Source organism: Mangifera indica, chromosome 10 (genome assembly GCF_011075055.1).
Source record: "Mangifera indica cultivar Alphonso chromosome 10, CATAS_Mindica_2.1, whole genome shotgun sequence".
Taxonomy (NCBI): domain Eukaryota; kingdom Viridiplantae; phylum Streptophyta; class Magnoliopsida; order Sapindales; family Anacardiaceae; genus Mangifera; species Mangifera indica.
In genome coordinates, this window is record NC_058146.1 from 9,323,306 (window position 1) to 9,332,134 (window position 8,829).

Below are 8,829 nucleotides of genomic sequence, written 5' to 3' on the forward strand. Positions count from 1 at the left end.
ATCGACAAATGAAAAAATGTCGATAAGGTCGATGAGCAGATGAAGACAACTCTTTGTTTGTCGATGGAGAGAGACAAAGAATCATCCTTATCTCTCTCTGTCAACATCAATATTTTGAAAACTAACAACTTCACCCTTATCTAAACTTTTGCAATTTTGAAAATGACTATTTCTCTCTACACTTGGGTTCTTTTTCTCCTCTCTCCGACCACCACTCCGTCTCTAGTGACCTCTTCTTCCCTTATTGATTGTTAATCGACTCTTCCTCTCTGTCGACAAACAAAAAAATGTCTATGAAGTCAATTAGCTCTTTGTTTGCCGACAAAGAGAGAAAAAGGATCATCCTCATCTCTCTCTGTAAATATCGACATCGACGGATAGAGATGACGATGATTTTTTCTCTCTCTATCAGTAGACAAAAGACGAAGATCTCATCTCTTTGTCAGTAGACGAATTCGTCTTTGTCTCCTTATCAACATTTCTTCATCTGTTGACAGTGAGGGATAGCCAGTTAATGGTCAATGAGGGAAGAGGAAGTAGCCGAAGACGAAGTGGTGGCCAAAGAAGGGAAAAAAAAAAGCCTAGGCGTAAGAGGAAATAGTCACTTTTCAATTTAGACAAGGGTAAAGTTATTAGTTTTCAAATTATGAAGTGGAAAATGTGATAACATTATATATTTTTAATATTAATGTTAAAATGACAATTTAATCCTAACATATAATAAAAAATTTTAATAGATATTTGATGATGAGTGAGTATTTAAATTTTTAAAACAATATAAGCATGAGTTTGGGAACGGACTAAACCTTGAGTGGGAATAAGTCTTTTGGACCATTAAAAATATCAAAATAATCCTTAAAATCTCACATTGACCCTTCTTAGATTTTACCTCTTCTTAATTCACCTCCTATATTTTTACTTTTATATAATTTGACCTCTCTATATTGCATATTTTGGTCCAACATTAGTTTAAAAGAAGTTTGTTTCTTCCAAATCAAGCAAAATTTAAGTTAATGCAAACTCAAATTAGATTTGACTTGAATCTAACCATAATTAATTTTAATAGCCAAAACTCAAAAGGTATTAAAAAAAATGAAAATAATTTACAACCTTCAACTGAAAGAAGTAAAAAACACTATGGCTAACCTACCTTTTAACAAACGACCAAAATAATACTTTAAGTTTTTTAACACAGTCAGATTAAAGACATAGTTAAAAAAAAAAAAATTGCTAATTTGAGTTGTCTTTGGGTTAATATCGAGTTATTTTGTGATGAAGTAGAGTTTTTTCATTATAACTTTATTGTTGATTAAAAAACATTAAAATCCAAAAGCATTTTATGCACAACTAATGTAGAATAAATCTTTTTCTATTAATTAAAATTTCTATTTCATTTTCTATATAACAAACCCTAATTTTTTTGAAATAATCTAGATGAGTTTGATCAATAACATATATGCATCAAATTCTTTGGGTTTATTTTATTAGAGTATGTGTTCTAGAGTTAATCCATTTGGTTGTATAAATAATATTTGTATCATGGTTCATTATTTCTAAATGACATTTTTTAATCTATTTGCATTAATTCATTTATGTCTATAATAAGTATCTGTAGAACGGTAAAATCATGATAAAGCGATCACATTCAAATTTATTGTAAGAACACTATGAGTATATTAGATGTTCATTCTAAAATCATTCATAATGACAGTGTTATTATGACCAAAGACATAAATAATACAGATAGGCTATAATAATGTTAAATGGTTTTCCCGAAAGGTACTGAAAATTCTTACATGTCATGTGTAATGCTACTCTCTAGAAGTATTACTTTTTTTTTTGGGAGAAAAGAAGACTGTTCATAAAAACAAAAAAAATAAAATATAAATTACGAGGGGCATACCTCAAGTAAAGCCATAAAAGACTTATAAAACAAAACAAAGTGAGCATGTAGACTCTCAAATCCAAACTAAGTAAATGTCATAATAAGACAAAATGAGCACACAGACTAAAAACAAAAAAACTAACTAAATAGCTATCATATAACTCAATAGTGAGGCGATATCTCATATCTCTGCTCCAAGACAACAATCCTGGTGCGAACCACATCACAAATATTAGAAGCCACCTGATGGCAATGCATGCAAGAATGATGGAACACTCGATTATTCCTCATTTGCCTAAAGTGCAAAGATGCCCAATGTATCAATGATGAACATGAGAAATTCAGTCAAGCCAAAAGAGTCCTAGTTTTGATTTCTTCCCTAATAGAGGTAAATAAATCACAATCGAAAAAAAGATGGTCATGAGTCTCTATGGCTGACCCATACAGAACACATACACTAGACTATAAAAACACATGATGTTGAAGTCAATTTATGGTATACAGACAACCTAAAGTAAGGAGCCAAAGGATGAAAGAGTGGCACGAAACGTGCCTCAAGAACTAAAGTAGATGGTGCACAAAGGTAACATCTTTACGGGTTCATAACATTTCCTATGTAAAGTCAACCAAAAACTTGTCAGAAGAGTGACCTTTCTAAATAAGGTGATTGGGAACCCCAACTTATGGATGTGTATTGACAGAGTCTCAGACACGTTGGAGCTCCAAATTACTTGGTAGGAAATCTTACAGGTCATCACAAATGATATCAGAGACCCTAGCATCCTAAGGCAAACTTGTAGCTAATAGAACCCTAAAAGAAAACAAATCACACAAACGACCTTACGAAAGCCAATAGTCAAGCCATAGAGAAGTGTCCTGACCATCACTAATACAATTAACAAAGAAGCCTTTATACCAATCTCTACAAGCAAGAATCTTCCTTAAGAAAATATGACTCGTCTCTAAATTAGTCACCAAGCCAAACATTTTGGCAAACTTATCTAGAGAAGACTTAACAACTCTCACAGAAAGAGCATCAACATAACAAATACCATAAGATCATCAGTAAAACAGAGGTTAATGATACCCATCTGGTGACATCACCAATGAGTTGAGTCAAGCCCAAATAAGGTTTGACTCTTTTTCAGCTCGTTTTGGACTAGGCTTAACTTAGGTTAGGTTTGGGCTCATTGAGCTCACTCAATCATATGTTCGTGATTGAGATTGTGTTTGTTGTCTTAGGCTTGTCTGAATTAATCTCATTTCGATCTCAAATAAGCTCGCTTTGAATATAGTCATATCTTTAGGTAAGGTTACAAATGATATCATTTGCTAAGGGTTCAAACGAGTCGTGTTTAGTTCACAAGCTTAGCACGACTCTAGTTCAAGTTTAGACTTAGGTTCATTTTTGGTTTTATTTCCCAACTTGTATTTGGGTTCATGTTAGTTGTCTCAAACTCTTGTTCTAGCTTACATGAGCTAAGCTATTTTTGATTTCGAACAAACTTGCTTCGAATTTAGGCTTACCAATGATGTTCAAAACCCAAAACCTAAGTAGTCTCCCTCAAGATACCGCTCAAGCTCTTCATGGCCAAAACAAAAAGGTAAGGTGATAATGGGTTGCCCTACCTAACTTCCCTGGATGAAGAGAAAAAGTTATACAACTCTTCATTCAGTGCTACTAAAAAATGTGGTGTAGTAATACATGTCTCAATCCATTAAACCATCTTGTCTAGAATGCCCATTATCCTTAATTCCAAAAGGATAAAGTCCCAATTCACTATGTCAAAAGCCTTACGAATGTCAACCTCCATAAGTACGTATTACCCTTTATAGAGAACTATTATTACGCTTGAATTAGAAAGCATAATAAAACTTTAACTTTTTTTTTTTTTTTTGCATAAACAAATTAGGTGTAAATTATGAAAATAACCTTAATATCATAATTATTATAGAAAGCGTCAAAAGAAAATGTGTGTAGTCAAATCAAATATAATATAAATTGAATGTTTGATTACAAAAACTCAAGAAATACATCAATAAAAAATAACGAAATTGCCTCGTATTAATTCCTTATTGATTAACCTCACACCACAATCGTTATTCACATTATTACGTGCAAAACATCAAAGAAAAGTAAGTGACAAGTCACTCAATAAATAGGATAGCTTAGTCCTACACTTTTATAACTCATCCATTTCATTACATAAATGCATATCCCACTCTAGTCATATAAAGCACACCTTTAAACTTCAAACCTTGATGACATGGAAATCTTAACTTAGCTTAGTCATCTAAGTAGCACCTTTAGTCCCACAACTTTGATGATGTAATCTCAGTCATCTAGGATGCACCTTTAGATCCTACAATGCGATGACATTTTACATGCAATACATGTGAAATTATTAGTGAAAACATTTTCATTTTAAAAAAAAAAAATTTAAACCTTTTGTTTGCATAGATCGATATAGGTTGAGATAGAGATTTGACACCTTAACCTTATGAATTGATAACAACGCAGTCCTCTTACCCTACATTGTTGTGTCATAATTATGTTCTACTGTGGGTGTGTAGGGAGAATTTCACATATGTCCTTTCATAACAACCTTATGAAAACATTTCTGGAAAAATTTCATAAGAAAACATGTTTTCAAGGGTGTTTTAAAAACTAAAACTATAGAACATGTCCCATACATTATTTGGTAAGTATCTAGGGCCTCATGTATCTTATAGGAATGAGAGTCACTAATGTTTTATGGATCTCTAATTCCCTACTTTTCCTATGGGATTAGTCCCAACATATGTCTACACCATAACTTGGAAAAACATTCATAAAATTTGTCTTATAAAAGACTATGTTGTGATATGAATACTCTATGCTTGCACTCAAGCCATTAAACCACATAACTTAGGCTAACATCTTACTTTCACTCTTAATTAATTTAACTTTTATGTCATAATTCATGTGCTCACTTTCTTGACTTGGTTTGGTACTATTACATACCAAATGCGTCCATATATACTATTAAGACATTGTTATGAATAGATGAACATGGGATACAAACATCCATTTTTCTTTTACTTTGATGCAAAACTATATGTCTTGAGTGAATGGGCATGTGTCCTATTCTCATAATGAATGGTTAGCCATGACTTCATGCATGACCATACATATCTTCCATATGGTATTTCGTGCTTGCGTCATGAATGTCTTCCTTCCCTTATGTTTATGACTATATGTTGGTATAGGGATATAACCATCATTTAACCCTTATGAACAACTATACCCTTTTATGTACAATCATTTACCATGACTAAATCTAAGTGTCATTCATACAATTATTTGATAGTCATCAGTGTTATTACCATAGTTAATGATCAATCGTGTAGGTCTTATGCAAGGTCTTTTATTACATATAAATCCTACTTTCTATCACAATCGCACATGTTTTTGGAACAACCATTCCTATACATATGGAATGATGATCCATGTATGCTTGGCCTAATTTTTCCACATTAAAACATGCCAATTGATTTACTATTGTTTCTAGTAGTCTTAAGTTTCTCAACAGCACGATTTTTGATACTTTAATTCTAAACAAGCTATTCATATTTATAATTCTAGTCTTTTACCGTATGAATAACACAACTATCACAAACCATAATTAGATTAACTACTTTAATCATATATGAAATAACTTTTCATCATAAATATATTTCTACACCCAAACATTTCTATTACAAAAAATTTATCCAAAACCTCGTAGATGCATTTATATTAAGACACTATATATATATATATATATATATATATATATATATATATATATACAAGACAAATTTACCCAAAACCTCATAGTTGCATTTAGATTAAGATTATGCTACTCTCTCTTTTTTTCTCTCTCTCTCTCAAAACATCCTTACTTACTTGGGAATCTAAGCAGGATAATTTAATTTGCTGGTGTTTCCTTTACCTGATCCTTGCCAAAAAAACTATCGTTGACTAAGAACTATCCTTCGTAGCCAAACTTTCTCACACTGAATATTTTGAATAGGAACTAAGAATCACATGAATATAGGATAAAGGCCTAATCCCACGATTATGTGTGTTTTATAATTTTTTTTCTCAAATTATAACTGCATAAATGGGCATGCACTCTATACACATGGTTGTTTTTCCTTTCAAGATCTCCCTTATATGGTACATTGTCCACTAATCCTATGTGGCACCACATGAATGGGCATGCATCCTTTATACACAGTCATTCATTAGCTTAAAATTTTATTTTTAACACATAGCTAAATTTACATGTGTATTATTCATCTAACATAACTCAAATAATTCAGGAAAAAATATAATTAACCTTGGTACATACCTGTGGGTATTACATTAAAGTTGTTTGTTAACATTTTGGTATAAAATATGAGTGTTTATCATGAGAAAGTTCACTAGATTGACCCACTAGATGATTTCATATAGGTAGTATCCCTTGTGCCTATGGAACAAGTCTTCTAAAGCACGGTAATGCATGCAATCCTTAAACTTAAGATCATCATAGCACTTTATGCACCAATCAATGTAGTTTGATACTATTTAATGCAACCTTTAATTTAGGATTACAAGCAAGATAGTAATTAGCTAGTTTGAAAAGTGCTTTAGGGCTTTTATGAATTAATAAAAAAATTCATCACTAATGAATATAAGAGAAATATTTCATTGGGTTCATTTAATTAATGGCAAATGGCCACCAAATTCTATGGCTATGGTAAGATTGATTTATTTAATCCAATTCTGTTAGATTGTTGTTTCAAAAATCAAATACTCAATAAATCAGGGAATGTTAAGGCACTTGTGTCTATCCCATGACATAGTATCCTTATCTGTCCTATGAAATGTTGGGGGCTAGTGTTTACCTACTAAGTTGCAAATTTTGTAAATCTAGTCCCTTGTGTCCTCTTATACCTTTTATCTCTGTGAGCCTTCACCCACTAAGTCTTGTCCGGGTAGCATATCATAAGTATGGGGTTTTGCCCAACCAATGATGGAGCTAGTATAGGGTGACTCACATTCTCAGAGGTTTCATGATTAGTTTAAAGAACCTCTTGTACAATCCTTCTAATATGTTCATCATCTATAAAAGGCGTTGCAGCTACACCCGACATGGGTCCTTGAGCTACATCTTAGCTTTCCTTTGGAACTAGAATCTTATCAATCTCATCAATCTCATCATTACCTATCATTCTGTTAGATCTCTTTTTCCTAAAATTAAGCACATAGCTTAAATTGTATATAATACTATTTAAAGGCAGGTCATAGTTTTACTTACAATAGTTGGAGGACATGAGTGGTTCATATCACAGGAAAGGTTTCAAATGATTATGGATGCATAAAATCACTTTTGAGATTCCCAAAATCATGCTCTGATACTATAAATGTAATAGCTCTCTCACGACACTTACTCTTTTCTAGACCTGACATACTTTTATAGTATGTTATCTCAATCATTAAATACAAAACATTCAAATTAGGCCCACTATCTCAAAAGTATACTAGAATAACACATCATAATTTAAACATTATTTGGATAATATGAATGAAAGCATGCAAATGTAAATCTGAGTTCATATAAATCAATCCAAACCAATAACAGTCAAATCCACATGTATTAATACACATAAGGAATCCATAAAAGTGTAATTAATGATTTATGAATAATAATAAAGAACATCCAAGTCCCCTGCCCTCATGTGCCAAAACGAGTCGTACCACTATTCTCCAAAACCCTACCTGCAAAATCACATAGAAAGCACGTGAGTTAATTCGCACTCAATAAATAGCAAAAATATTGTATGTAATGGTGTTACTTTCTTCTTAAGAAAATTCACGGATGTATTTTCGAGCATCCTAGATGCCCATCCAGATTATCTCAATGTCATATCCCTATAATAGGGTGTCATACCAAATAACTAACCCTTATAGTATATATCAACTTCTTAAATGTTATGTAAAAGCTTATGACATCTTGAATGTCATTTTTATGTGTCATTCATACACATGCCAATAGGACTTGGGTTATTGAGACAATATTATTCATATAGTAGGTTAGTGGACCTCTTCCGTCTTCGTACACACATCCTAAATGCTACAACACTTATCGTCGGTACGGAAACACATAAATTTATTCGCCGTGTTGCTTTCACTATCACTTTACACACAGCTTGGTAGCCTGTAACTTTATTATACACCATTTCAAACTTGTCAACCAAGATAAGATTTAGTCAAGTACATGTTGACGTCCACGTAGTTAGGCGTAACCCTATGAATTTCCATTACCAATAACTCTCACTAAGGTCATATCGTTAACTTTTTACCATTAATAGCCCTCATAGGGGTAAGTTTGTCATTTCTCTAATTCGTATACTCATAGTTAAGCTTCATACATTTTGAATCCCTTTCAAGGGATTACGTTTCCAAATTTCTCTAAAACTACATGGGTGTGTATCTTTTACACACAGGCATGTATTATCTCATCTACAAAACCTAACACAAAAACACATGGGAGTATATCCTTGGTGTAAGGCACACAATTGTATATCTCATACCTTATGAGCGTCTGTCTATTCCTAATTCCACACCCTCATATACCTAACTTATACAGGTGAATATTCCCAAATACACATTAACGCGTGTCACTGAAATTCTAGAATTTTCAAAATTCTAATTCTAAGTCTCTTGTGTTTTTCACACATCCGAATACAACCAACATTTTTCTCAAAGTACATACTTCATAACCAATACCCTACCATACAACCGTATTCCACACAATACATATGAATCAATTATTTAAACAACATTAACATGGCACAACACATACCTAATATGCATATCCTATTCTACACTATGCATCAAAAGCTTATTCATCTATATACCAATTTTAGTGAGT